Genomic DNA, 23,037 nt, shown 5'->3' with positions numbered 1-23,037 from the left:
AAAGTATGACACACTGAAGAAGTCATGCTGTAAAATTTTATAAAATCTCCAACCGGAACTTAAATATCACCAGCGGTTCTGGCCAGTGGTAGCTCAGTTTGTTGGGACCTGGGCTGAGAAGTGGAGAGTTCCTGGTTCAAGCTCCAGTGCAGACAAAACATTGAAAGTGTTGTGGTAGTAGGAGAAGGTGCAAGGACACCTTCAGAGCACTGCCGAGATACCCTTGAGCAAGGTACCAACCCCACGAATGGTCACATAGAGCCCTGTGATGAACTGACAACTCATCCACCTGGCAACCTGGCTTCACCCACTGTGCAGCCTCCGGTGACCCCGAAAGGGATAAAGCGGTGAAGAAGATGAGACGAGACGAGCGAGTAGAACTTGTCCTCATCCAACAACAGCAGTGATTAAGTTTATAGTCTGTATTTCAGAAATTTGCAGGCCTCTTAAATCTGTTCCCCATGTCACTTTGGCTCCCTAAACGTGAAAAACAGCCAGTGAATGTTGCACCACAGCTTTTGCAAACCATCCCCAAGTGATTCAGAACCCAGCCAGAGAAAAGTCCAGAAGAAAAACAAGCTTTTGAAGAACCAGCCAAAGTGGAAACATGGTCTACCGACTTGCTTTTAACCTAAACCATAAAAACCCAATTTTCCCAAAGAATAAATGTAATATTTTCCATATGATATTATTTTCCATAAGATCAAAGGTTGATAATGTGACACCATATAGGCGAGAGTGTATCGGAGCCTTTGCCATTAAGCCCAACGCTGAAGCACTGCTGTGACTTTGGCAGGAGAGAACTGAATGATTCTCCTGTGAAGAAATCACGGCACCTTCATTTAACTGTATATGGAGGTCAGCTTTAAGGGTCAGATTTAAACACGATATGTAATAGCCGTGGTGACATCTGTCACACACCCGCTGTCGCACACATCCTCCTCTCTCCCTGTGAAAACAACAGTTTACACACAGGACAATCTGTCACATTCATCTCTATTTCCCATTCACCATGGGGCTTTTGAACCACATCACAATCTATTACCGCCATGCAGATTCAGCCCCCGCTGACAATACAAATCATGATAAGATGGAGCAGTGACTTCATAAACACTCTTTGCTTATACATTACATCACATGAGCCGGGTCGGCTAGCAGCTCCCACCTGTGATGTATGTGACGGTCCATTTAAATGGATGGACGTAAGATATGAATAACATTGTGTCTCCATCTGTCTAAACTGGGCCTGTTTCCTCCACATTCGAATAATATATTTACAGTGCGGCTGAACATCTACAGGTGCATTTATCTGCATCAGAATCTATCAATCAACATCAGCTATGCAAAGTCAGGTCCTTATGATGAGCATTTTCTGCTGTAATGCATCAAATCACCAGACCCTTACAGTAAAATATGATTTTATCAATAGATCTGATCAATAGCCCATGCAAGACGTTGTGTAATTATTACCGAGGACCGTATCAATAAAACTGTCACGTCTGACCTCCCATCCAAAGGCTGTGGGGCTGGGAGTGTCGGAGGAAGGTGTGCGGTGTGGCACTGAGATGTTTGATTACCTGAGCATAAGGTCACGTCGTTGGCGTGTCATAAGTTTTCAGAAGACCACGGCTCAGCTCAAAAATCGGGCAAGTTCAACCTCACTGACGCTGTCGGTCATGAAGTCATTATTACACTGCGGCGCCCGTACAGCCGTAATATATGTACATGCATTTTGCTAATCAATAAAAGAGACAGTTTACCAGAAATCCAAAACACATTTTCTTTCTAATGTGTAGAGCTATTTATCATTCTGGATCGCTTTGATATGAGCTGCTGACACTCTGGGTAGAGGAGCTCGACAATATGATGAAAGCAATAATGTCATCTTCCAGAAATTATGACCCGGTTCCTGAAGATAATCCACAGACCTCAGTGTAAGCAATTTCATGTAGGAATGGCCAACATATGCATATCATTCACAGATGCATTCCTCAATATTTTTGGGTGGTGGTGGTGGTGGGGGGTGCAAAACCTCAACCATCCTGTTCAATTATGTTTAAAAGAATCCATACTTCTTAATGGCTGATACAGTGTCTTCAAAAGTTTTCAAATCACACCAAATGAAGAGAGATGGATAAAAAGAACGGCGGAGAGGAGGGACGGTGTGGAAATACTGAAACTTTCATGTTTGGGTGAACGGCTCCTTTAACATTAGCAGCTCTGTTGGTGAATTGCTGCCTGGCACCTTTACCTCATCTCTATCATTGTAAACGACAGAGCCGTGGCTGACTGTCTTTACTGGATCATTTGTTCAAACATGAGGCAGTCTAAGAGTGGAAGAGGGTGTCAAAAAGAGCTTTGGATTGCACTGTAGTGGGAGGTTTCTTCATTAACACACACACACACACACACACGAGAGAGAGAGCGAGAGAGAGAAAGAGAGAGAGCGTGAGGCAGGGACCAATGAGGCAGTTTATATCGGGATTTTGTTTCACAGCCCCGGCCTCCTGGGAGAGAGGGGTCTGCCAATAACACTTAAGAGACAGAGCAGGAAAAGTAAGTGCTTTTATTACAGCTCATCACTCATGTAATTTCTGGCAGCATTTGTGATTACAGATCAAGTGATTGACTAACTACACATTCGGCGGTTGAGTTATGAACCGGCTGCCTACCACTCCAGCCTCGGCAGATTCTCCGTGTCAGCTGTAAGTCATCCTCTCCAGGGTGCTAAATCAAAGCACGCACAGCGTCTGGAAGAGTTAAATAATAACTCGGGCTTTATTGTAAATCTGCCAGAAATTAAACCTGCGCGGATGTTGTCTTGGCCCTGATGTTGTACTGCATGGGGTGAAGAGGCTGGATGGAGGGGATCAATAGAAGCCCTGATGGAGGTATTGATGGATGACAGGTGAAGCGGGTGTGTATGTGAATGTGTGCGTGCACGCGTGTGAAAGGGGTGGAATTGAATCACCCTGGGGTTAGGTAGAGAGCGAGGCTCAGGGTGTTTAATCGACAGGTCTCACCTTGAATCGATTGGCAGGAGTCTCACAGGCCAGAGACGTGATCAACACAACCAACTCTCACTCACAGACACCAAAACAAACTGTAGGGAGCGTAAACGACAGTAGGTTGGGATGCAGGCGGACGGCTCAATGCCACGAGTAAGCTAGCATACACTGGTATGCAGCCAGTGTTGGGGTCACAGCGTTGATGCCAATTAATGCAATACCACCAATTTCTGGTTTAAATTGTACTGAGCTGAGGATTTATTTAGTCTGTCAATCATCTGTTGTCAGAACCAGTTAGGCAGGAAGGCAGGACAGACAGATGTGGAAGGTGAAGCCTCTTTTAGGTGGAAATCCAAAAACGAGGCAAAGAATCCAAATCAGACGACAGAACCAGTGAAGTAATAATCCGATAATAATCCATGAAGGAAGAACTAGACGCGAGCAGTACTCAAAGACAAAGTGACGAAGGAGGGAAAGGGAAGCAGATTTAGGTACACGATAAGGGGAGCGGGGGACAATTAATCCCAGGTGAGAAACAAGAGGGCAATTAGGGTTGAGGGAGGTGGTGAGGAGACAGGAGAGAAGGAGGGAAGGAAGGCAGAGGCAGGGAACAAGGGGCAAGGACAAACCGAGGGGAAGTTAAAGTGATTCAACAGTTGAGGCGTTAGGAGGTTAATGGCGTTAGCAGGTTTGTAATAAATCTGTTGGACCTCGTTAGGACCAGATAATTGAAAACAAACAATCAAGGCTAGAGAATCACAACTAGGACTTAAGTTACACGTTGTTGATTTAAGTTGTGCGTCGTGACTTGGATTTGATGTTCTTGGCAAACTAGTGTGAGCGATTAAACACAACAAAGTGCATCAACCATAAAGAGGGTTTAGTCAGACAATTAATATATCTGAATAAAAAAGTCAGAATGTTGATGAAACAAGTCCCTGTTTGTGTGAATAAAGGCTGTCTCAATAGTGAGCGGAAAAAAGAAAAATCAAAACAGAACAAAGAATAAGAGAGAGCCAAAAATATTCAAAGGAAGCTCTGTTTCCTGTAATGATCTGACTTTTCTTTGAGAAACCGCGTGGTATAGAATCTCCCACATACAAGAGCCGTCGCAGCACACGCATGACTTATGTTGCACTGGCAGACAACCATGAAAACACCCCACCGTGAAATGCTCTACAAGAGGCCAACATCTGCAACGATGTGTGTTAATAAACAACATACTGTAAGTATTAAAAGAACTGTGTGTTGGTAGAACGAGGGGAGCGCTCAAGCTTCTTATGTTCTCTTAAATCTGAGCAATTCAAGGACTGCAGCTGTGCCTTGCTGCTTTGACTTTAGGTCCAGAGCCTGATGCCTCCAGACGAGGTGAAGGCCTATGAATGCTGATGGCCTTTCCAAAATCTCACTGACGACCATAAATGCTGATCCAGCATATGTTCCAGAGAAATCTGATATAGCACAACACATATATATGTGTGTGTGTGTGTGTGTATGTGTGGAGAGAGAGAGAGTGAGAGAGAGAGATGTCATTTTTGGGGGAAATGTCACCAAATGCTCCATCAAATTAGTGGTGAACAGAGATTTGATTGTTCTATTGATACTTTGGGTAAGTTGTTGGCACTCTGCCCCGGTTAAGAAAAAGAAGCCAAATATTGAAGACTTTGCCTCTGCTCCCTCTTCTCTACAGTTCTTTGAGTCGATATGTCCCTGCTGTCTTGCAAGTCTCTCTCACATCGGCCTGGTCAGATTTGATTGATGAGCGGCCATTTCCTCTTCCGGCCATCCCATTTGCAGACCTGGCCAAAAGCTGAATTGTGTAACGCTTCGTCTCCCTCATCTAGGTTGGGCCTTTCTTGACATCTTTTTCTTTCTCTCCCCACTCACTTCCTCCAGCGTTTTTTCTCGGCTCCTCACGCTCTCCAGACCATAAAGAAACTTGTGATGAACCTGCCTAAAAGCTGGACGAGAGCTTTAATCACACAAATGGTGTAATTAACTGCAGTTGTAACAACAGTAGTAATAAAAGCAGTAGCCTGCTGATGTGAGGGATTTCTAAAGCATCCAGCTGCCAAAGAACTCCAAAATTAACAAAGTAATACGGCACATGATGTGTCGGTTCAACACTTCATTACAGGCAACACCTTTCATAGACTCTCAGCAGATTAATTACTGTTGAATTTCAGCGCGGGGCCATATACGATGCGGTTGAACACGTGTGTTCGGGTTTCCGTTGACTGAATGGGTATTTGTGAAAGAGCCAGAACCAGAATGGCGGGGTTGTCCTCATCAGTGCACAATATAACTCTAATTGGCTTTATTAGGGAGCTTAAACCTAATACCAGCTCTGTGTGCTGCCTCAGGCTGCCTGTGATTGTGCTCCGTCCGTGTGTGTCTGTGTGTGATTGTGTTTACACACACCTGCGTTGGACGTTTAACACTCACTGGCACCCTGACATGATGTTTTCTAAGAAACACACATGAACAGATGGACAAATATACTGTAGCTCTATTAGGGGTATCATTTTTCCCTCAGTGACTTATCTTGGTATGGATTTTTTTTTTTTTCACTGTTATTTTTCTCCAAACTTACAAGTCCAATGAGGCGGCACTGCTGAAGTGGTGGATGTAGTTTTACAGACTTGAGGCAAGAAGAGAAAAATGTGAGATGCTGCAACACAACATTTGACCCCATTTAAAAACTTGATACCAATTAGAGAGCTCTGGTCGTAAATAATTGAAGAGATCTCTCTCACTGAACACACACAAATAATTTTATGGGCGCGCAGGCATGCACGCATGGATGTGCACGCATCTGTGTGATCTTACACATAACTGCGTGAATAAATACACATGGACACGCACATGCACACCCACATTCTACCATGCTCCGGAAACAGACTTCCTAATGAAGACTTCCTCAAGTGAAAGTAGAGCAGAAATACAGACTGGCCCATTTCTCCCTCTCGCTCACCCTTCCCTCCTCACGTTCCCTCACCTTCTGCACATCATTTGTTTAATTCATGTTTAGTTGTCTTTCTCTGTTGTCTCATTGTTGAAGCACAACCCCTAATTTATGACTACAGGCAAAGACAATTCCACGAACAAACCGGCTGATGAGAGGGGATGACGGAAGACACTACACGCCAAAATGTCTGTTACTGTCTTTTTATCTGCGGTTATTTACATAAGAAATGACAACATGTGTAAAAGAACGGCTGTGATGCAAAATGAAAAAGGCTGCGCTCGGGAGGAGAGGTGAGGAGAGGGAAGGCGAGAGTGGGGGATAAATCCAGTGACAGTGAGTGTGGAGCACTCAGGTGTGGTGAGAGGATTATACAAAACCCTGAGTATGAATGACAGTAAACACCTGAATGACAGAGAGATGGGAAGGTGTGTGTGTGTGTGCGTGTGTGTGTGTGTGTGTGTGTGTGGGGGGGGGCTCTGGGTGACAGTTTTAATGGCTCTTACTGATTTTCTGCAGGCTGAGTGAATAGGTTCTCCTCTTAATGTTGTAAAGGCTTGTACTGTTTACTCAAGTGAAACTTGTTGTTGCATTATTCAATACTGAAATGTTAGAACATGTGTAAAGAAATGGAAACAATGAGGGAGTCGAGGCTTGTGAGACCGTGCACACGCAGGGACTCACATTTGACTTGTCTTGTATCAGCCACTAGTAGCTCAGGTGTGTTGGGTTAGCATGAGCCACAGATCCATGGAAACGGTAGAGCAGTAGGTTCATAAAAGGCTGTACAACAAGAGAGAGGAGATGTTTGTCTTCCTTGTGCTGTGTCTTATTCCGTTTGTGGTAAAACAAGGTCTCTGAGCGAAGCTTCGGTGTGGATAAAAACGTCCTCTTCTTCTCCCTCTGCCCCATGAAACAAAAAAGCATGATTCCTCTGGTCACCTGCAGTCAATGCTGTAACGCATGATTTGTCTTTCAGGAGTTAATCTTTTGTCTGTTGTTCTTTTCTCCATTGCTGTGATTAGCGGGCATTTAAGCAGTATACGGTTCCCTCTGAAAGCAGGTCAGGCTTCTTATGCAGTAATCTTAATCTGCATTATCAATATCCCCCTGCAGAGTTTTCTTGCAAGTTTAAGTGAGATAAAAAGCTACTTTATTTTGCAAACTGTGCCAACACATTTACCCCCTCATGTGGGTTGGTGTTTTCAACCTTTGGCTTGAAGTTAAAATACAGATCCATGTCAATCCCTAGACCTACTGTTTGTAAAATCCCACACCTCAAGGGCTATATCACGGTACAGAGCTGCCTTTACACGAGGCGTGACCCTGTTTCCCCCTCGTCGACCCCCACCTTCCCCTCACAGCCCTTGGAAGATAGAGGGGAGCTAGGGAAAGGCATGCCAAAGCAGTAGACACTTTTAAGCAAAGATTAAAGGTTTTTCTTTTTAATCAGTCATTTGGCAGCGATGTTAGCATTTCACCCTGGTGAGGCTAAGGATCAATTTTTAATGCTGCTGTGCAGAGAGCAGGCAGGGTGATTGGCAACAGAGAAGCTATTTACAAAGGATGCATTTACAAATTTTCCATAGAAAAATGTGCAGAGGGCACGATTGACGCCTCTTACAGAATTTTCGATGAGTGTTCTCCCTTTTTTCACTTTGTCATGAGGCACGACCCCTGCGAGCCCCCGGTGATCACTGCTCTGTGTGTGGATGAGTGCATGTGCTCGCTCACATGTGCCTCACATGTAAGAATAAGAAAGAAATCTCACCTTCTCCCTTGTGTTACATTCTGTTATATTTCCTCATGTTGTGCTGCGAGGGTAACTAGGTCAGTCGACCCTGGTGTAAACATCAGAAGACACCCTCCCCCCAAGAAAAGAGACAATGAATTTATTAAAATCATTATTTCTCTGCCTTTTCCACGTCTATTATTCACCACTATATTTTGGGCATTCAGCGTCACTTGTTGCGTGTTTATATATATATATATATATATATATATACATATATATATATATATGCAAGGGTCAGGGTGTGTCTGAATAGAAAATATAAAATCGGATTGTAAACAATATAAAACAGTTGATCCAGATATCCAGAGATGTTTGCACAGGCTCTTGGAGAATCTAGCAGGTTTAAGCAATGGACTTATCTGCTTCTAGGTAAACGAAGAAAAAAGGCTCCACTTTAGAGGACTTTGGAAAGGACAATAAGCAGTTAGCGCTACCGATGGATGGGAGTGTCGGGCAATTTACGTGCTGCCCTGAATGGGAGGACCAGGTCTAGCAACCTCACTGAGGGTTTCAGGGTCTCTTGAAGAAGAGAGGAAATGCTGCAGGGGCTCCATGGTGGCATCAATATTGCAAGAACAGAAAGTATCAGAGATATACTTAAATATAGGTAATGAAGAGAAGCAGTTTCCTCATCCCTAATATGAGGTTCATCAGCTGTTGAGGCAGCCAACCATCACACCACCATAACCTCAGATAGCAAACTGTCTCTACCCCTACAGGGGATGGGAAGAGGCTGTGAAGAAAAGAGTACAGATCAAGTTCCTTGACTATATCAAGGAACCTTGTTCAGATCAGACATGGTGTTGTAATCATCAATGTATAGAGTTGCTATTTTCATTGTTTGGATGTTTGGAACACGTGGGGATCTGTCCTACCTGTGTAGATGAGTAGTGAAAGCACTGTCTCAGTTACTCACTGTGCAAGCTGACACCATGGCAGCTGATGCTCTTCTGTAACCCCAATGTATCCTCTCCCTCTTACAATCTGTTCCTCAATGAAACAGTCCATCTATCCACTACCAAGACAGCCACTCAAGCAGTCAGACTTTTTCAGCCCACAAACCGGCGATCCAATGAATGACCCCAATACTCCGTTCAACGACATCATAGTATTTGTTAGGGACAAAGGCCAGGTATTGGTTGGGCCTTACATAGGGCATGCAACGTTCTACCTCAATCAATTTGTCTTTCTTCTCAGATTATAAGTATGAGCCCTACAAAGAAAACACAGAGGACGGACTTTTAGTGTTCGATCAGGCAGAAAGAGGTTGTTGATTCCTGAAGCAATGATGCTGAGGTGTGTGTATATATATAAAAATCATTCATGTGCCGAGTTCAGTCATTCCTAATATTAACGTGGAGCAGCAGCAGCATTTTGGGGGCTCGTGTTCAGTAAAGTGTCACGGTGGAACCGACTGCGATGTGATGTGCATATGGAAACCTTAATGGCGGAGAGTTGGGACCAGGTCTTGGCAATAAATGACTGGAACTATGACAAGTGTCAGAGTTCTGTCACAGTGGTTCACAGGTCTTGTTAACCAAGGTGTCAGCAGGGGTGGAAATGAGAGGACTGTGTGTGTGTGTGTATGCATGTGTATGCACAGGTGTAAGGTGAGCATTAGACAGCACTCCTACCTCCACCTTCTCAACTGACACCACCAATAAAACGGAACAGACCAAGGTGCTATGCTATAAGTCTCTTTCCGTGTGTGTGTGTGTGTGTGTGAGCACATGAAAAAAGGGTCCTGTGTGCTGCAGGGCTGTTGCTGCTGTCACCAATTTGCCAGGGCCTCCAGATGGGAATAGGAGCAAGGTGACGGAGCTGCGGCTTGATAAACACAGAAGCCCCGCTTCGATTTCCTATCCAGTCCACTTTGGAAACACATGGCTCTTCCTGGCCACTCTTGACCGGCGGAAGAATATAGAAGCAGAGAGAGGAAAGGGGAAAAAGGGATGAGGGGGCGGGGGAGAATAAGGACTGCCACGAGAGGGACTTAGTGATGAGTGTGCAGTGAGGGAGATAGCAGCAGGAGGAAGGCTGAGCAAAAGTGATGGAGGGAAAGTCTCCATGTCAAAGAGATAGGAAGAGTGTGAAAGTAGGTTGGAGGTCTCGCGGAGTCATTGACGTCATGTGAGTGCTCCCCAAAACAACGCATCGCAATGTTTAAAGGTGAAAACAGCAGCGCACATCCCCTGGCGCGTTGCTAGCGGCCCTCACAAGGCTCATTCTCCTGTCGCATCTTTGCTTCACTCCCACTTTTACCTGAGAACGACTCTCTGGGTTCCGCTTTTCAACAGGCATCAAAAGTTTTAACACCAACTTCAGCTAGAGAGGGAGGTGAGGCACCAAACTCCCTTCTGCCCCCCTACAGCGTTAAGGAGATCACATTTTGAACCCCCCCTCCCGCACCGCCACCACCACTACCAAGCCTCACCCTGCCGCTCCTCTCCTCCATGCCTTAATACCAACATAAGAGGACAAGTGTGGGCTCTAAGCACCGATGATCAAACACGGGAGGCTGCTGGGTGCGCTCGGCTCAGGACGGTTGGCCTAATAGGATTGGAAGCCCCCAGGTGAGCCAAAGGACACCTCCAATCAGCATGATTAGCCAAGGGCTAAGAAGCGATTCTAGCTATAGCGAGTCATATACAGTGGTAAAAGGATCACATGCTATGCGGCGAATCAGAGCAGGTCGCTTGAGCGTGCAGTGTTACGGTTGGTGTCAGAGTTTTGTGCGGGATTGATGGAGTGTAAAGTTGCTGGTTTAATGTGTCAAGATGATCTCCAGATTTGGAGTGTTTTCTAAACATCATTAGGCCAAGAAAAGCATGTGATGTGTGGAGATGTGGAATAATCTTGTCTGTCTTGGTACTTAAAAACAGTGCGTGACGTGCACACGTGCATGCTCGCTGTGCACAGACGGAGAGCGAGGCGACACGTGCCCATATGGTTTCGAAGGCACGTACATTAAAGGTTAAAAAAAAGACATCTGCACGTTTGGTGTTACAGAAGTCTCACCATCCTCCGTCTATCAGAACATGAACCAGCATGTGCACACACACACGCACGCGCTCGTGCACGTGCGAGCACGACAGGCTTTTATAAACTCATTCCATCTAGAAAACAATTACTGGAGACTGAGCTCATCACTGACTAAGCAAAAGTCATCCAGCGTGTAAAACACACAATATAATTAGCGCACATCAAGCCGCTGCGTCCTACTGCGCATTAATGATGCTTCCCTCCGAAGTGAATTATGGTTTGATGAGTGAGAAAGTGAGCCGGGAGGGGCGTCCGGGAGCAAGTCATCAGTTTGAACGGCGAGGCCACTGCGGAAGAGCCAATGGAATCTTTGAAATTGACTATTTTGCGCTGTTTCACCCACCAGTTGTCACACAGTCAGCTGTAAAACCCACCATTGGTCACTGAATCTTTACTCCCTAAAAACCAATAGGATGTCAATAAGGGCCAAACTTCCCTTCCCTGTCACTCCTGTGATACTGACTTCTGGCTAAACCCTGACGGCGGCACATTCATCAGCTGCGAAAAGGTTAAATACCTGCTGCGCCATCACTGGCTGGGTATGTTCAGAAATATGACATTCTCCTAAACCCACAGAAAGCAGCGCAGACGCAGCGCTCAGCCCTGAGAGATCCACTCATGACCTTTTTACGATTTATGCACATCCAGCTTAAATTAACGTGACGCCAGCGCAGCTCTTTAGCAGGTTCAGACGAGAGAAAAGAGGCGACAAATCTGGCAGAAATAAAGAAATATCACCTTCAGATTTATCCTAAATGTGCCAATTATGAACCTGTGTTCTGGATTCTCTTTATTTCCAGATCATGCATATGTACATCTGGAAGGGGGGGTTGGTTGACGTCTCTGTACCGAGATAGTGACCACACCCTCTAGCTCACCTGTCTGCAAAAACGTGCGCACACACACACACACACACTGCATGCAAAGCAAACCCTCGAGCATGCACTCCCTCATGCTACCTCAATGCGCCTATTTAAACCTGCCACTAATAAATTTATATTTACTGCTTGCATGGAGGACTTATAAATTACGGCGTACAATAAACCTGGCACACACATCTCAAAAGCTCTTTCAGGGGATGTTAAAGCAATATAGCAAGCAATTTTCCAAAGTGGATTACAAATTTCACATCCAGGTTTTATTGCACATTATGATAACTTAACCACATCTAAATGTTCCGCATAAATGGGAAATATGTGCTGCTTAATATGCTATTTTTCATTTTTTAAGAAGCGCTTTGCAAATGCTGCCAAGCGAGGGAGCGTGCTGGTTTGTGCGGTGGGGGAGTCAATAATCTTTATGAGGTGGATTTTAATTACAAGGAGATAACTGAGTATCCTCCTCAAGGCAAACCTCCATCAATCTCTATTCTGCATCAAGCTCTACGCAGCCTTAGTGAACACACACACGCACGCACGCACACACACACAGATATGCAGACATACCCTTTCAAGCATGATTGATCAATCAATTGGTGATGTATTATTTTCATCTCAGTGAGGCTAACCCAGCAGCGTATATGGCAGGCTCTGCTAGATGTTGTTTTACCCCATGCACGCTAACGCACTTACACTAACAACAGCACACACAGCGACAGAAAGCACGGCTACACACGTGTACAGAGGCGCTGGCAGGATAATCCCACGAAAAAAGGTTAAAGCTGATGTTTTCCCAAAGAACGATGGTCTGTGAAAGGTCGGGTCAATCATGTGCTAAGCAGGCCCTGTAAGAAAGAACCTGTTTTAAATAATAACATTAAACAGATCATTTAAACACACAACGGCACCACTGGTAGGTGTAGAGCTTCACCCTCCAACTGGTCTGTAATGGGCCAACTATTCAAATGGGAGCAGATTTAATAAGTTGACTGCAGCCGGTGTAATGAAGCAGTGGCGTTTCCAGTGAAACCAGGCGCACGGTGCCAGCAGACGTCTCTGTTCAACAATTCTTTTAGGGGAATATTGCTGTGTAGCAGTAAATGTGATCTGGCCTTGAAACAAGTGCCGTTTTCTCTTTAAGTGGCTGATGTTACATCTGTAGTGTAAGCACTTTAATTCCAGCTGTCTGGCACGAGGCAAGCAGCAATTGAAGGAGAAGCAGTTGCCTGACGCTTTTTTAATGGTGTAAATGTATTAGAGCTGGTTTTGTGGCAGTTCAATGACTCTCGGTGGAGCAGAGGGAGGATGAATCAGGCTGCTGAAATATCGTGAAGGTTGGGGAGAGAAAGGCAAAATAGAGACTATATGTCTACCTGTTTTAAATCCAAGCAGCAATGAGGGTTTAAGTTCTCTTAAGTTTTTAATGGAAAATGTGCCAGACAAGAAAGAGCAGGAGCTGCTTGCAAAGCGATGCCTGCTCATGTCCCAACGTTATTAATAACAGAGTAGCCACGGGGACGCTTTCACATCTTAGTGGGGTAGTTCAGGGGATAACTGGTTGGAAAACAAATCAAATCATTGTGTACATCATCTATCACATGGCACTACTGGGTGCAGCATTGCGTAATTTCACTTGGTTTAAGACTTATTGAGGACTAATGAGGTTGAATTTGTGCTCCGAGTGATGTCATTTCAGGACACCAAATCCTTGTAGTGTTAATTAAAACTCAATGAAATGGCGTAGATGAAAAATTTGCATGGATGAAAGCCAGAATAAGGCACACTGCTGGGAAAATCTGGTTTTCAAGTGAATAAGTTATTATTTTGAGAAATTAATAGAACTTTTATGGATTCTGCAATAATGCAACGATACCTGGGGGCAGATATTTGCGGTCATTGTCAGCGGCTTCATCGGGGTAAACGTGGTTATCGCCTCATGTGTGTGTGACCTCAGCTAGCTGTGGGTCACAGGTTACCTTCACACCGCCGTCAAAACTCACCTGAATCTGAGTTGTTTCTGACAGAGTAAACAGCACAATTCTAATGGAATCTGGCATTTTAAAATCCAATTCAGGCCACTTCCAAATGTGGTGCTGAATACGGATACGTACGTTTATTGAACGCGACCGTGGTCTGGACTACGACTTTGATGCCCTTCTGGAGCAACACGTCACTATATTGCGCCGCTGACAAAAACGGAAGAGGAAATTGGAGTCGCCATGGCGACAATAAACATGGAAGACATGATGGAGTTAACCAGTGGAGAGATAACAAGGTCTTAATTAGTAGTTGGGGTGACACAAGCCAAAATTGAAGGTCTTATCGTAATCGCTCGTAATCCTCCTTTTAACCACCACCCGCTCGCAAATTAGCCACCACACACTGTTAAAAATAGGCCCCAGAGACTCGCCTCAACGGCTGCCGCCATGTTCGCTCGGCGCTCTGGCGTCATTAACGTTTAACTGTGCATACGGATCCCTTCAGGAGCGCGAGCTGGTCGCATCGGTCTGCAGACAGGCCACGCTCAACGTCTCATCTGAGCAGCGAAACAAAATTTTGGATTCGAGCGATAAATCGGAATTGAGCATTCAGGCCTGCGGTGCGAAGGTCATGGCAGAGAATAGAGGGAGGATGGAACATCTCGAAAGAAAATGACCTTTTTTTCCCTTTATGGATGTTTGTGGGTTTATTTTTCATCCTAAACAAGGTTTTACATCAACTCTCTGCTACAATGATCTAACCTACCTCTTAAAATGTGCAAACAAAGGTTGGTGTCCAACCTGAATTTGGACATTAAATATTTAAATATATATTTTCATTCTTAACGATATAGTCCCTCACTGAAGGCCATTATACAAATGCGGCTGGAATTTCAAAGTGTTGGAAGTCGAACATGATGCGGTACAGTACGACAGGTCGCCCTCGCTGCTTCCTCCGTTGTTTTCCTCGCCCTGCTCCTGCTCCTGCTCCTGCTCCTGCTCCTGCTCCTGCTCCTGCTCCTCTTTCCCCCGCTTGCTCCCGCAGAGATAAAGAGCTTTTTGCAGCGTGTTGGTGCGCACATGGGCAGGCCCTGGCATATGTTTGAACGCGAGCGCGAGGTGTGAGGGTTTACATTTGGGAGCGCGTGACGTGCGGTAACCTGGGTATTTAATTGCTCGGTTGTGAGCGCGACGGTGAGGATTTGTACACGTGTGGCAGCATATGCTCCTGCTGTGACTGTGTGTTTTGCTGTAGGTGTGAGCGTTTGTGCTTTCATCAGTCCACACAAGTGTGTGCACCTCGCATCTACGTGCAGTCAGCTGAGCAGATGTGTAGATGACTTGCGCACGGGATTGTGTTTATCCTCGTTTGTGTGTCTGTGTGTGTTGAAATGAACGAGCGCTGTCAGGTGCTGCTCCTCGCTGTGCCAGCCGCATCTGGAGCCATCTGCGTCGGGGCTCTGTGGGGGGGGGGTGGGGAGGTGACTTTAATGCACTTGAACTCCAGACAGACCTTTCTCCGACATTCGTCAGTATGAAACCAAGACAACTGGGCCCAGTCAAGCTGAACCGGCTGATCTGGGTTGGTGAGCAGGAGACAGACGCTTTGGTTACACAGTAACTCTCGGTCAGACTCACCAGGGAGCCTCCGGCAGACAGATACACACAAACACTGGAATCTGTTTGTTTCGATGATAGAAACACAGTGTTTCATATCAAAGGGCATTCGCTCCTTTTCCTCGCTGTCAGAGTTCTCCTGGCAACAATTCACAATAAAACCCAAGTTCACTTTCCCATGTGTGTAAATCTTTCCACAACATCAGTGAATCCTGTCTGCATCCTGACTTTGGATTCTTCACTTCCCTTCACTTTTAAACTGGAGAATCCAACAATTCAAATTTAAGATTCTTTGTTCTTGATATGAAGCATGTTTGGGTCTGTGGTTCCAGCACAGACTTGATTTAAATATTTGCTAATGCAGGCAAATGAAAGGAATTATCAAGAACTTGCAGGCAAAACCCAGAAATATTCTTGCTGTACGTATTCTTCCTTCTCTTCCTGCTGCCGGTCCCCATGACCCTGAGCCTCTTATTTTCTGTGAATCACCTAAAGAGAATAATGATTGTAACATGCTACATTAATGAATTTGAAAATGACTACATATTGTTTTTCTGACCAAAATATTTGATATTACAGTAAACACGGGTTAAAAAAATCCAGAAATTAGGCCATCTTTCTTAAAAAAGCAGGTGGAGCATTTGTTAACCCCTCACCTCATCATTCTGCTGTTCTTAGTAGACTAATTGATTAATTATATATAAAAAAACATTCAAAATTACAAAACAAGAGCTTACACACAGAGACAAAGACCAGTCACATGTATTGTTACGCAAGCTTCCACCAAAAAAGCAACAGAAAAAAATGACACAAGCCGAGCAGAGAACTTGCTGCAATAATATGATTAGAGATGCACAAAATCAATTAATGCAGCAGAGGAATCAATAGGTGTCTTTCAGCATATATGTCCTGCAGTTAATTAATAAAAGGAGAGGACATTAAGGAGCAGAGCGTCAGACTGTGGCAACGACTGTCATCAGTCACAACATGTATACTGATGGCATCAGCAGGAAGGAACGGGAAAACATAGACAGATATTAATGTGAGCCCGGCAAACTACGGAGCCCTGCCACAGGCGGAGACGCTCGCCAAAGCACCAGTGTCTACATTTTAACATATAGCATCCATTCTTTCACACGCAGGGGATGCTGTAGATTTGTCACATCAATATTGCTCATTTTACTCAGCTACTGCAGCCCCAAACATATAAGCATCAATTTGGAAGAGACCCAGGGTTCGATGAGGCCTGAACTGTTGCAACCAGGCCCGAGGTCGTCTCCTTTATTGTTTACCAGGCTGGATGAGCAACACTGATCATTACATTACAGGCAGGGCTGCAATCGACTGAGAAAATGGTTGCATTCGTCTGAAACCAGTCTTGAGTCATACATTAAGACAGTAAACATGCTAGCGTTGTGTTTACCAGTATGTTACAGTTGGTAAAGAAAGGCTTCTCGACTGAAACAATTCAGCATTTAAGCTAACATGATGGCTAACGTTTGATTTAGACTATATTTCAGGTTAGGCAACTGATATTAAGGTCAAACTGTAATTTGACACTTTGGAAAATGGTTAATATTTATGACTTTTTGTATATGGGATTCTAAACTACAACAAATTTTATGTTTAGTCTCCAGGTATCTTTTAGTTACCAGACCAGTTGGACCCACTGACCTGTCATTAGCTGACTTGTACTGACTTCACATGACCTCTTATCTCACGTGCACTGACTTTATCTGTTAGCAGTTAGCGAGATTGGGTCTAATGTTAAATAATGTTGATGATGCATGTAAAAATGTTTCATTCTTTTCTTCTCCTTATTATTTACTGAAAAAAACTACTAAAAAGAACTGTTCATGCAGCAACGCCACTTTTAGTTCACTAGTTTGCTGCAACTATACTGATTGTGGCACACACACCTACACACACACTCTGTGACATCATTGAAATACCTTCTCACCTCAATCATGTGATACAGCACAGGCCGTCCATCTTTTGGTCTCAATAGGAGGAAAACAATAAGATTTCAATCTGTAATAGTATTACCGGCTGTAATGGGGTTAGAGCCGGCTGAATTTACCTTGGTGAGGCAGCTTAAAACTTTATTAGGTTTAAGACCTTTTGCTTTTCTACTTTTTCCTGCTGCTACTGATACATACAAGCCATTAAGCTCCAGAGAGTTGAAGGTATCAGCTTAGTTAAAAAAGTTGAAGAGGGGCCCTTCGGCTCGCCGCTTCTACTGACAAACACGGCGTTATCTTCAGGAGTAGGAGCCTTTTCTTTCTTTCTTTCTTTTTTTTTTATGTGTTGACATGAATAGTTTCAGTGTGCCGCTGTGCGACTGATTACAGGAGGAGTCTTAATCAGGTGGCGCAGTCTCCTTGGGGACCTGAGGCCGAGAGAGTGCTACATCCTGTCAGACTCCACGGAGAAACAATCAATCATCAGAAGAGCTCGCGGAAAGAGGAGAGAGAGCTGGCCGGCATGATAGGAGAGATGGAGGAAGAAGACAAAGAACGAACGAGATGAGGCGAGAGGAGGAGGAGACATGCCCTTGCTAGCGTCAAGATATTTAAATTGGAGAGTATCTATGAAAATGCAATGAGTCTAGTTAGACAGGGAGCCAGGCCACAGCACGGCTGTGCGCTGTGGACGCCAAGGCAACGTCAAAGCTCATCACAACTGACATCTAACATTTTCATTGGTTCCCCTGTCACATTTAACCTTACATGTCTGTTTCGCTGCCCTGGCAAAGCGCCGTCTCCACTATCACCTTGTAAAAGTGATCACGCTTTGGCCACACTTTCAAACACCCTCGCAGATGAACACCAAAGCCAGGAGTGAAAAGAATCAGAGGGAGGAACAGAAGGGTTGAGGAGGGCCTTGGTTTTACACTCAGCAGTCTGCGTCTGAAGCCTGTGTAATGATGTGTCTCTTTAAAGAACATCTTAAATGAAAGGCCAGAACAATCCTCTTTGACAGGTGGGATTCTTTATTTAACAGCAGAGGAGAGACAGGACAGGGCCAGCAAACACACAGACATGAGCACGTGCACGCAGGTTTGGCGATGAATGTTCAAAGAGGCATGCACAGGCATAAACTACAGGAACATCTACAAAGAGGATTTCCTGCTCTGTCCATGTGAAGCAGAGGAGTTGGAACAGACGTAGAGCCAAGCCCATAAAGGTGATTTATGGAATTTAAAAGATATGTGTTCTTGGCAAACCATGAAGGATATTAAGTGCTGGATGGGAGGGCTCGGACACAGACGTGAAACCTGTTAATCTACACCCGAAGGAAAAGAAAAAGTCATCTTGCCTCAAGAATGTTAGACAGAGAGGGAAAATCTGAAAATTTGCGTGATAAAAAAAGCCTCCAGTCCAATGTTGTTCTAAGACTGCCACTCCAGGAGAGGCCAAAAGTGGAAAAATGTTTGGCTCACCTCTTGCACTATCCCTGAGGAGAAGACATTCCCACCATCTTAAAAGGAGAGACAGAGAGGGGGAAAGAGGAGAGACGGGGGAGAGCGCAGCTAAGCAACAACTGCAAACAGTTCAAGAAGAGCAACATACAGCAGCCTGGAGTTAAAACAGAGGAAAAAGGAACAAAAGTAGAAGGAGAGAAGGGAAATGTTCAGCTGACAAAAGTGGCTCAAGCGTCATACATCAAGCACTTGTTACCTCTCCCGGTGCTTGTGATTGCACATGACTGCAAACAAGTCAGTGATAAAAATCTGAAGAAAGATGAGACCAATCGGGCTAGCTTTAAAGATCATCAATCACGGCCCTCTAAGCTCAGATATTATTAGTTCAAGTAAAGCTGCACTCTTCCATTTTATGGACATCATAAAAGACTTTGGAGAGAGAGAGAGAGAGTGTGTGTGTGGGTCCCCCCCAGTGTTTTAACTAGGGCTGAAATGGATGCGTTTGAAAAAATCCGACAGGATGGATGGATGGACGGCTCTAATGCGGTAGCACTAAATGAATCTCGTTACTCCAGGTTCCCCAAAGGAAGGAATGTAGGTTTGTGGCAAAAGCAAAAGCTTCAAATCGCACATAAATACAAACACCGCTTCCCTCGGAAATCACTCCAACTTCCCTTCCACCAATTTCCCAACCGTTCTTTCTGCCTGGCAGTGAATGCAAAGCCCATCGCCGCCTGTAGAATAGCTCGTATTTGTGTTTCAGTACTGAACGTGCATGCTGAAAGGACCTGGCCTTCCATGGCACCTCTGTGTGTTGTCTGCTATAAAAGAGCTTGCACCAAGGTCTGCCCAAAGACCTTCTGTTGCTAAGACACCTTTTTAGATGCAGTTCTTCAGATACAAAATGATTTCATTATTCTGAAAAAGGAAAAAAAAATACGAGTTTTACACACCTCCGTTGCTTTAAAATGTCCCCTTACCAAGATATTCCTCATTCTACAACAAGCCTCAGAATCTGAAACAAAACACATTTCATTTTCTCCCCCTGTGGTAACCACGGTAGCGGCTGTCACCAACAGCCCTCTAACCTCTCTCTCCCTCTCTTTTGTCTTCCCCCTCTCTTGCAGGGCTTGTTGGGCCGGACACAGGCACACCAGTGACCAAAAAACAACGGCACAGCTTAAGGCTGCCCAGGAATGTCAGTGGGTTCACATTTCACATGCAGATGTGTGACCTCGGAGCCCTTTAGTGAGAAGGTGTGCTTTAACCTCACAGAGAGGCATAAGGAGGGGATAAGAGGGGCAAGGGGCACCTAAAAGGGAGATTTGGGGTGGGGGAAGGGTAACAAATAAGTTGCATCTACTCTTAAAATGCTAGACGTCTCTGTGCCTATCCTCATCCTCCTTTTCCCAAAACTCTAATGCGAACCATTAAACTTCACTGATATACCTTCCAGACTGTCGTAATTGTCGATATTCTGAAAACTTGCCTGTGCCGTCTCCTTTATGTGCGATCTGTGCGCCCCCTCTCTTCCCCTTACTCCAGAGGACATGAAAGAATTAACTTTTAAAGTGCATACTTAAGATTTCTCCCCAAATAATTGAAAAAAAAAAGCACAATGGGAGGGGTTATGTAAGGCAAAAGTACTGTGAGCTCTGCAGAAGAAACCAAAGCTACTGTCATCTGCTCTCTGTAGGCCCAGGCAGGCACAGTTTCAACTCAAGGGCTTCACACTTCTGTAGCTCCTTTCTCCTTCCCTCGCTGCTCTCCCTATTCTAACTCTCTCTACACCCGGTTGCCTCTACCCCCTCTCCTCTCTCCTTTGCTCTCAATGCTGGAAACTTCAAAGACAACAAGATCTTCTGCAAAAGCACGGCGCTTCAAGCTCGCTGTTTGTTTTGACCCTGCAGCCCCGTGCTACAACTCTCCACCTCCAACTTGCCAACCCTGCAAAATAGATGAGGGGGAGAAACCGAGGAGTGCGTTTGTTCGCCCTGCCTGTCTCCAACCTTCATCTTTCTCTTCTATTATCATTATGTATGCCATATGCCACTCTTCCACAGTGACCTTACAAAACTGATGACAAAGTACTATAAGTTTCTTCTGAGAGAAAGAAGCAAGAACTTCTTGGATAAGATATTCTACCGAGAAAGTAGAAATAAAAATCAATATCATGCAATTTGCACCCAAGTGTACACATGTTTAAACTTCCAGATTGAGATGATGCAGCAGGAGTCCTGGATTTGTTTTAAGCTGCTTGATTCCGGTGGTTAGAATTGGTTGCTAGCATCATGTCAGAACATTAACAATGGTAAACGTTTGCAGCACTAAACTATAAACCATCCACTTTCCTGTAATGATCAGAAAAATGTATCGAGGTGAAATTTCTTGTATCCTGCAGAGTAAAAAGCCTTGTTTCAGAAGACATGATCTCTCCGTGTATGTGCATACAAATCGGATCAAAACGATCCCACCTTCTTATCTAATTCAAGGATATCCTGATAAATTATCCGAGCATAGTATAGTTTATGTTAATTTATGTTTTCAGTCTTCACTGTGTGCAGATGTGTGTGTTTCTCTACATGTGCCATGTTTAGCAGGGCTGTCCCCTAATAGTTGAGACATCGAGAGCATCCAGCAAGGCCAGGGGAGCAAGGGAGCAATCCATAGGCCTGCGTAGCCATGGCAACTAAACAAGGAATAGGCTAGATGTCAGGCGAGCATGGCTAAATTACCCATTAGAGAAAGCAGGAAAGGGAGAGAGGGAATACTGGTCAGGGCACAAGAGGCTAATGGGGAGATAAGATGGCCAGCATATAGAGTACACACACACACACACACACACACACACACACACACACACACACACACGCACACACACACACACACACACACACACACAGGCATGAGCAAGCACACACACGCACAGAAAATGTAGAAACGTGCAATGCTGGCAAAAACCCAATGAAACAGGAAAACACGATTAAATGTATACAATTTAAAGAAAAGGCAACAATACACACATCAGCGCACACAAAAAACATGTCTCAATATGCACGTCTAGGCAACAATAACACACAGCACGCACACGTGCCCACGGACACACATATGCCACACAAAGGTAAGACAAAATGGTTGTAATAAAGAAGCCCTCTCGGAGAGGTTGCTTGTGAATGTGAGGGAGATGTATTTATAGGAATCCTCCTGTGAGATCTCTGTTCAATCTCACATTTGTGTGTGTGTGTGTGCACATGAGAGAGAGAGAGAGATAAAGTGTGTGTGTGTGTGTGTGAGAGAGAGAGAGAGAGAGATTGTGTTATTGTCTGCTTCTTCATTCTCGTCTTTGATGCACGACCTACTCCTTGAGTCTATACTAATGAATAAAAGACTAAAAAAAGGGATCTGTGGTAAGTGTTTAATCCTCTGCAGGAGTGCAAAGGTAAAAGGGATCCGCCACGTGTTTCCTCTGCGCATCACACATGCACCCGACCCGAAGTATCCAATCAAGCCGACACACTCACACAAACAACACGGTCCCACACATGCGCTGGGCTGTATCCACATTCTAACACGCAAAAACTCACACGCGCTGACACACAACCCCTGCACACCCAGACTGAGGCAGGCAGGATTCTCTTCACTTTAATGGCGCACATTCATTTGCATGCGCCATAATTAGCGTCAGGCACACAGAGCCTGGTCCTGGGGGAGCTCTGTGATAACCGCTTCCCCTTCTATTAGGGCTCTCATTCCAAGAGTGTCAGACGTTGCACATCTTCATTGTGGGGCCCGCAGCACATTGGCTCAGCGGAACCTCGGCGGCTCGAGCTACCGCTGGCACACGTATTAGGGCTGTGGGGAGGTGGAGGTGGTGGTGGTGGTGGTGGTCGGGGGGGGGGGCAAGACAGTGGGGACGTGGCTTTGCAAAAAAAAATAAAATAAAAGGAAGATTGGAGATGCAAGAAACGGTGGAGGGTGGGCAGAGGGAGGAGGAGACAAAATGAGGATTGAGAGATGTAAAGAAGAAAAGGATTGAGGTGATAAGTTTGGGAGACAAAGAGAAGGAGCGAAACGTAGACAAAGAGAGGTAGCGCACTGCAATAGGCAGACAGACGGAGAGACAGGCCGGACAGAGGTAATGAATGCAGTTATTAAATTGTTTCAGCTGCAAAGAGGTCTATTCTTATGCCATTATAAAGGGAACAATTTATCCCCACTGATCGGCCCTGTCTCCTTTCTCCTCGCTCACTTTGATCTGCCAGCATATTGCCTTGATGTGTCCTATTCAATAGCGAATCTGGGGCAATTTTAATGCTTTTGTACCTCGCC

At 44.9% G+C, this 23,037-nt stretch overlaps 1 long non-coding RNA gene across 1 annotated transcript; it reads left to right on the top strand.

The window, feature by feature from the left end:
• Window positions 1–2,507: 2,507 nt before the first annotated feature.
• On the top strand, window positions 2,508–21,131 carry LOC115247586 (uncharacterized). Its single transcript, XR_003886634.1, has 4 exons — window positions 2,508–2,556; window positions 2,602–2,705; window positions 2,797–2,891; window positions 19,836–21,131. It is a non-coding gene; the product is annotated as an uncharacterized lncRNA (long non-coding RNA).
• The last annotated feature ends 1,906 nt before the right edge of the window (window positions 21,132–23,037 follow it).

Source organism: Takifugu rubripes, chromosome 21 (genome assembly GCF_901000725.2).
Source record: "Takifugu rubripes chromosome 21, fTakRub1.2, whole genome shotgun sequence".
NCBI lineage: Eukaryota > Metazoa > Chordata > Actinopteri > Tetraodontiformes > Tetraodontidae > Takifugu > Takifugu rubripes.
The sequence above is the reverse complement of the archived record's forward strand: the minus strand, read 5'-3'. Positions and strand labels throughout refer to the sequence as shown.